Source organism: Bos grunniens, chromosome 2, assembly GCF_055505025.1.
Source record: "Bos grunniens cultivar Pamir isolate PY7600 chromosome 2, Bosgru_T2T1.0, whole genome shotgun sequence".
In the NCBI taxonomy this organism is placed as follows: domain Eukaryota; kingdom Metazoa; phylum Chordata; class Mammalia; order Artiodactyla; family Bovidae; genus Bos; species Bos grunniens.
The window spans coordinates 57,403-65,000 of record NC_141166.1 but is presented as its reverse complement, the minus strand read 5'-3'; the positions used below and the strand labels follow the sequence as shown (position 1 = coordinate 65,000).

The window sequence follows — 7,598 nt, the reverse complement described above, 5'->3', positions numbered from 1 at the left end:
ACACACCACATGCATTCCCCCCCGCCCCCCCCCCCCCCCACCCACCCACACGCACGGCCCTACACATCGGCCACACACCACCCACCCCCACCACCCCCTCCCCGCCCCCCCCAACACACACACTGCGTTGTCCTTTGCCTGGCTGTGTCTCTCGGCCTCTGTCTCTGCCCCCGCACCCACAGGCGGACGCCACACGCACACACCCATGCCGCCCACACGGCCCCCCGTGGCAGCTATACACAACACACTCACACCACACACCTACCCCCTCCCCCCATACACACACACACCCCCCCACACCCACACACCCCCCACCCCCACACGGCGTGCACACACGCATCCCCCCCCCCACACACACACACAGCCCATAAACACCCCGCCCCCCACACGCACACCCTCTCCCCCACCACACACACGCAGGGCCCTACACACCACACACACACACACACTGCATTGTCCTTTGCCTGGCTGTGACGCTCTGCCTCTGCCCACACACCACATGCATGCCCACACGCACGCGCGCGCGCGCACACACACACACACACTCTCACACCCCGCCCCGCCACCCCACACCACACACACCTCCCCCGCCCCGCCCCCCGCCCCCCCACACACACTTTGTTGTCCTTTGCCTGGCTGTGTCTCTCGGCCTCTGTCTCTGCCCCTGCACCCACAGGTGCACGCCACACAACACACACCCATGCCGCCCACACCACACACACACACCCCGCCCACACGCAGGGCCCTTCACACCACACCCACACACCCACCCACACACACACAGCGTTGTCCTTTGCCTGGCTGTCTCTCTCGGCCTCTGTCTCTGCCGCCCCGCACCCACAGGCGCACCCCACACGCACACACCCATGCGGCCCACACGCGCCCTCGTGGCACCTATACACAACAAACCCACACCACACACCAACCCCCCCCCCCACCCCAAAACACTCACACGGCCACACACACCACCCACGCACTACCACCTGAGCATGCCACAACGCCACACACTGCCTCGCCCCCCCCCCCCCCAACACACAGACACCCGGCCCACACCACACACATACGCACGCCCACGCGCGCGCACACGCACACACACACACACACACACACACACACACACACACACAGCGTTGTCCTATGCCTGGATGTGACGCTCTGCCTCTGCCCACACACCACATGCATGCCCACACGCACGCGCGCGCGCGCACACACACACACACTCTCACACCCCGCCCCGCCACCCCACACCACACACACCTCCCCCGCCCCGCCCCCCGCCCCCCCACACACACTTTGTTGTCCTTTGCCTGGCTGTGTCTCTCGGCCTCTGTCTCTGCCCCTGCACCCACAGGTGCACGCCACACACACACACCCATGCCGCCCACACCACACACACACACCCCGCCCACACGCAGGGCCCTTCACACCACACCCACACACCCACCCACACACACACAGCGTTGTCCTTTGCCTGGCTGTCTCTCTCGGCCTCTGTCTCTGCCGCCCCGCACCCACAGGCGCACCCCACACGCACACACCCATGCGGCCCACACGCGCCCTCGTGGCACCTATACACAACAAACCCACACCACACACCAACCTCCCCCCCCACCCCAAAACACTCACACGGCCACACACACCACCCACGCACTACCACCTGAGCATGCCACAACGCCACACACTGCCTCGCCTCCCCCCCCCGCCCCCAACACACAGACACCCGGCCCACACCACACACATACGCACGCCCACGCGCGCGCACACACACACACACACACACACACAGCGTTGTCCTATGCCTGGATGTGACGCTCTGCCTCTGCCCACACACCACATGCATGCCCACACGCACGCGCGCGCGCACACACACACACACACTCTCACACCCCGCCCCGCCACCCCCACACCACACACACCTCCCCCCCACCTGGCCACACACACACACACCTCCCCCCCCCCGGCCCCGCCCCGCCCCCCCCCCCCCCCCCACACACACACTTTGTTGTCCTTTGCCTGGCTGTGTCTCTTGGCCTCTGTCTCTGACCCCGCCCCCCCAGACCCGCATCCACAGGCGCACGCCACACGCACACACCCATGCCGCCCACACCACACACACAGCCCGCCCACACACACGCAGGGCCCTTCACACCGGCCACACACCACCCACCCCCACCACCCCCTCCCCGCCCCCCCAACACACACACTGCGTTGTCCTTTGCCTGGCTGTGTCTCTCGGCCTCTGTCTCTGCCCCCGCACCCACAGGCGGACGCCACACGCACACACCCATGCCGCCCACACGGCCCCCCGTGGCAGCTATACACAACACACTCACACCACACACCTACCCCCTCCCCCCCCATACACACACACACACACACACACACACACACAGGGCCGCACACTCTCCACCCACGCAACACCACCTGGGCATGTCACAGACACGCCACACATGCCTCACCCCCCCCCACCCCGCCCCACTCTGTGTGTTCCTGTCCCCTCTTTTTCTCCTTCCTTCCTCTGTCGTCGTCCCTCTGCCTCTCGCTCCCCTCCCTCCACCTTCACAGGACAGAGTGCCTTTAAGATGAGTCTGCCTGTTGTAAATACACCCTGGACATGATGATTGCTACAGTCTGACCTGTCGCGCCTGTAACCTGGGGTGGCGGGGGGTTGTCAAACGTCCTTGGTACGCTAGGGATAGCTTTCTCTGTGGAAGGTGGAAGCCTCCCTTCCGTCCCTCACTGAAGCCAGGCAAACCGACCACAACTCAAAGCAATGGTGTTTGCCACGTGGGGCATACCTTCCATGGTCTTTACTGATGGACACGCTTCACCCAAAGCTCTTGCAAAGTTCTTCAGAACTGTCAGTCTTCCAGTCACCCGCCACCATCAGGCGAGGTGTAGAGAACCGATGGAAAAACTGGAGGAATGACTTCCTCCATGGGGTTGGATGAACTGAGGAACAGGAGGCTGAAGTGGATGCCTGACTTCTTGAGGAAAAGAGGATGGGGGGGGGGGGGGGGCTGGGGCGGGGGGAGGAAGGGCAGGACGGTCCACTTAGGAGGGCTGGTTGCACATGGACACATAAACTGTACATCCAAAGAATCCACAAGCACCTACTATATACTATGCCAGCACGGGAAAGTAGACGTATGATGTTGCATGAACCTCTCCAAGGGAAAAGACTGAACACCTGAAACGAACACGACTTTGGAAACCCACCCTGGGCTTCATTTCTGCCGTGAGGGTGCTGTCGTGTGCATATCTGAGGGGATGGATATGTCTCCCGGCCATCTTCATTCCAGCTTGTGCTTCATCCAGCCCAGCGCTCCTCATGATGTGTACTCAGCGTGTACATTCAATAAGCAGGGTGACGATAGACAGCCTTGATGGACTCCTTTCCCTTATTTGGAACCAGCCTGTTGGGTTCTACGTCTAGTTTTCACTGTTGCTTCCTGACCTGCAGAAATACAGAGTCCTCTTTTTTTTTTTTTTAATTCCCTAACCTGAGTGAAAAGCGAGAGAGACAGAGAGAAGACAGATGGAGGGACGGGCGGGCGGGCAGGCAGGCAGGCAGGCAGGCAGGAAAAAGAAAGAAAGAAAGAAAGAGAGAAAGAAAGAAAGAAAATAATGAAAGGACCTACCGTTCCACCTGTTGCTTTCCAGATACAAAGGGAAAAACAAAGGACCGAAAAGGACACGAGGTTTAAAATGGGAATTTGGAAAGATGGACATCCCCTTGGTCGCTTCATACAGCACCCCTCTCAGCAGAAGGGAATCGTCTCTCTTTTTCTCTCGACCTGGTCCTTCCAGACTTCAGAAACTCTCCGTGGAGGATTCTTATCTCCTTGGCCAGAGTGATTGCCACACGTTCCTTAGGGGCCCAGAGGATGTTTCCGTGAAACGGGGGTACACACTTCCGGATAGGAGAGTCGTGTCCTATATGTGTGTGTGTGTGTGTGTGTGTGTTGCTTTGCGTGTGGTTCTTCACCCGAGAGGGGGACTGGAGCCTGAAGTGTTCCGAGCTGCCTCCGTTATCAAACAACCCTCTCTCGGGGGGGAGGGACCAACGTCCCATGTTCTCTTGCCCTTCTGACGGAGAACTCAAAAGGCCCTGTGCCTGAAGCCCTGCGGATGGAAGCTAGAGGACTTGGTGAATGTTTCTGACGGAGCTTCCCTGGTGGCTCACACGGTCAAGAGTCTGCCTGCGATGCAGGAGACCCGGGTTCCATCCCCGGGCCAGGAAGGCCTCCTGGAGAAGGACATGGCAACCCGCTCCAGGGCCCGACCCTGACGTCTAAAAATCAACCTCCTAGACTGCCTCTCCCTCTGCCGACTGGTTTCTCGAATCCGCTCCAGGGATGAACCTGTGTGTTTCCTTGGTTTCCCTACAAGTGCCTCTGAGGGAAAAAACACACACACACACACAAAAAACCTGATGGCTTGCACCCCAGGCCTGCTTTCCCGCACCCGTCCATCGACATCACGGCCTCCTGAGAGGAGATACGATCACTGTTTCCCTGAACGGAGGATCTGTGCTCAGAAACTCTTGCCATGACACGGAGGCCCCTACGAACTAACCTATTTCGTCCCTCCCTCCTCCTTCCCTCCTTCCTTCCTTCCTTCCTTCCTTCTGGATTTTTTTTTTTTTTTTCCCTTTCTTTTTCTCTCACGTCCATGCACACGCACACGCACACGCACACGCACACGCACACGCACACGCGCCGTCTCTCATGTACACGCGTACATGCACGCACTCACACACACAGTCACCAGCTCAGCTTTTCATGGGTTCCAGGCAAGTGTCAAGAGGAGGGAAAACTGGTGGGGTCCGGAGTAGGCCGCCGTCCCCACCCCACCCCACCCCACCCCACCCCACTGCACGTGAACCTCCGTGCCCTGTGGAGTGTTTTGGAGTCAAGTGACTTAAGAGCCGGCCAGCGCCAGAGGAACGCTCTGCCCCTCCCTCCTTTTCTGTCCCTCTGAAGGCAGGCAGGGAGGAAAACCTCCTCCCACGGAGGGGAAGATGTCAAGGGACGGTGGCTGTTTCCACGCACGTCCGTGATCCTCACACGCGTGAGCGGGGTTTCCTGGGTTACCAAAAGGAGGAGACTCCTTTGGCCTGACACGAGGCGAATCTGTCCCTCGGCCTCCCTCCCCACCCCCCAGCCCCCTTCCTCCGCGCGGTGCCGAAGGGGCCGTCTCAAGGTGGAGACATGGAATGGCTGGGTGGGGCGGATCACCATTCAATAGAGAGAAGCTCGAGGCGAAGTCAGAGGCTCTGACTTGACTGGAAAGCTTTCTGCATTTGAATGAAGCTATCCGGCGAGGCCCTGCAGGGGGAGGGTGGGGGAAGGTGGGGGTGGGGCCCACAGACAATAGCCCCTGCCTGCAGGGCCTGCTGGCCTGCCGGCCTGCCGGCCTGCCGGCCTGCCGGGCTGAGGGGGCCCTTTGGCGGCGGCGGCGGCGGCGGCGGCGGCGGCGGCGGGGCCACGACCCCGACTCCTGCAACTCGATCCCTTCAAGGAAACTTCTGGGGTGACTCCTGTCCAGGGAATACATCCAGATGGGCCTGTTTCTGAAAAACGCCCGAGTCACAGTTGTGACAGGTTCTCTGGATCTCTTGACACATGGATTGACCTGCACCCTCCCATCCTGTCAGACCCTTTGGACACGCTTGAAGAGGTCTTTGGCCTCGGCCAGAAAACAAGCCGAGATAAACAAATACGTTTTTTGTCTGTGTTTTTGAACAGGGCGGAAAATGATGCGTGGCCGTGGATTGGAGAGAAACCTACGCCTCTCACACGCCTGAAGGCAGGAAGTTCTCAGGGGGACGGAACCTGCCTTCACTTCTCAGGGGGACTGGGACGGTCCCCTCGCCTCGCGCGCCGCCCCCCCCCCCCCCCCCGACCCCGACCCTTAGCCCAGCCCCCCCACTCCCGTCTCCCTAACCTCACACTCCCCCACCCCACCCCCATCCCGGCCACCGAGGGGGGCCCGGGGAGGGATGGCTGTCTCAGCCCCGGTTCTGAGATGTCACTTGTGAAACCGCTCTAGGCCGAGATGCCAGATGGCCGCCCTGCCGCTTGGTGTCCGTCTCCATCACCCATGCCCGAAAGGCACGTGAGATCACGGACAGCACATCAGATCAGATCAGATCAGATCAGTCGCTCAGTCGTGTCCGACTCTTGGCGACCCCATGAAGCGCGGCACGCCAGGCCTCCCTGTCCATCACCAACTCCCGGAGTTCACTGAGACTCACGTCCATGGAGTCAGTGATGCCATCCAGCCATCTCCTCCTCTGTCGTCCCCTTCTCCTCCTGCCCCCAATCCCTCCCAGCATCAGAGTCTTTTCCAATGAGTCAACTCTTCGCATGAGGTGGCCAAAGGACTGGAGTCTCAGCTTTCGCATCAGTCCTTCCGAAGAAATCCCTGGGTTGGTCGCCTTCAGAATGGACTGGTTGGATCTCCTTGCGGTCCAAGGGACCCTCAGGAGTCTTCTCCAACACCACCATTCTCTCAAAAGCATCCATTCTTTCGGCGCTCAGCCTTCTTCGCGGTCCAACGCTCACATCCATACATGACCACAGGAAAAACCGTAGCCTTGACTGGACGAACCTTTGTTGGCAAAGGAATGTCTCTGCTTTGGAATATGCTATCTAGGTGGGTCATCACTTTCCTTCCAAGGAGTAAGCGTCTTTTAAGTTCATGGCTGCAGTCACCATCTGCAGTGATTTTGGAGCCCAGAAAAATAAAGTCTGACACCGTGTCCACTGGTTCCCCATCTATTTCCCATGAAGTGATGGGACCGGATGCCGTGATCTTCGTTTTCTGAATGTGGAGCTTTAAGCCCACTTTTTCACTCTCCTCTTTCACTGTCATCAAGAGGCTCTTGAGTTCCTCTTCACTTTCTGCCATGAGGGTGGTGTCATCTGCACATCCGAGGTGATTGATAGTTCTCCCGGCAATCTTGGTTCCAGCGTGTGTGTCTTCCAGTCCAGCGTTTCTCATGATGTTCTCTGCGTATAAGTTAAATACACAGGGTGACGATAGACAGCCTTGACGAGCTCCTTTTCCTATTTGGAACCAGTCTGTGGTTCCATGTCCAGTTCGAACTGTTGCTTCCTGACCTGCGTACAGATTTCTCAAGAGGCAGGTCAGGTGGTCTGGTATTCCCATCTCTTCCAGAATTTTCCACAGTTTACTGTGATCCACACCGTCAAAGGCTTTGGCATAGTCAAGAAAGCAGAAATAGATGCTTTTCTGGAACTCTCTTGCTTTTTCCATGATCCAGCGGAGGTTGGCAATCGGATCTCTGGTTCCTCTGCCTTTTCGAAAACCAGCTTGCACATCAGGAAGTTCACGGTGCACATATTGCTGAAGCCTGGCTTGGAGAATTTTGAGCATGACTCTACTAGCGTGTGAGATGAGTGCAAGTGTGCGGTCGTGTGAGCATTCTTTGGCATTGCCTTTCTTTGGGATCGGAATGAAAACGGACCTTTTCCAGTCCTGTGGCCACTGCTGAGTTTTCCAAATGTGCTGGCATATTGAGTGCAGCACTTTCACCGCATCATCTTTCAGGATTTGGAAGAGCTCCACTG

General features: G+C 58.7%; 1 long non-coding RNA gene across 2 annotated transcripts in view; it reads left to right on the top strand.

Moving 5' to 3' along the window:
* LOC147377147 (uncharacterized) overlaps positions 1-6,766 on the top strand; it is a 24,420-nt gene extending 17,654 nt beyond the window's left edge. Inside the window, exons 2-3 of one of the 2 annotated variants that reach the window (XR_015136056.1) lie at positions 5,751-5,811; positions 6,055-6,766. This is a non-coding gene — a long non-coding RNA (uncharacterized LOC147377147). Of the gene's footprint in view, positions 1-5,736; positions 5,812-6,054 lie in introns of those variants that run through there. The other variant, XR_015136053.1, reaches the window with a different exon arrangement.
* The last annotated feature ends 832 nt before the right edge of the window (positions 6,767-7,598 follow it).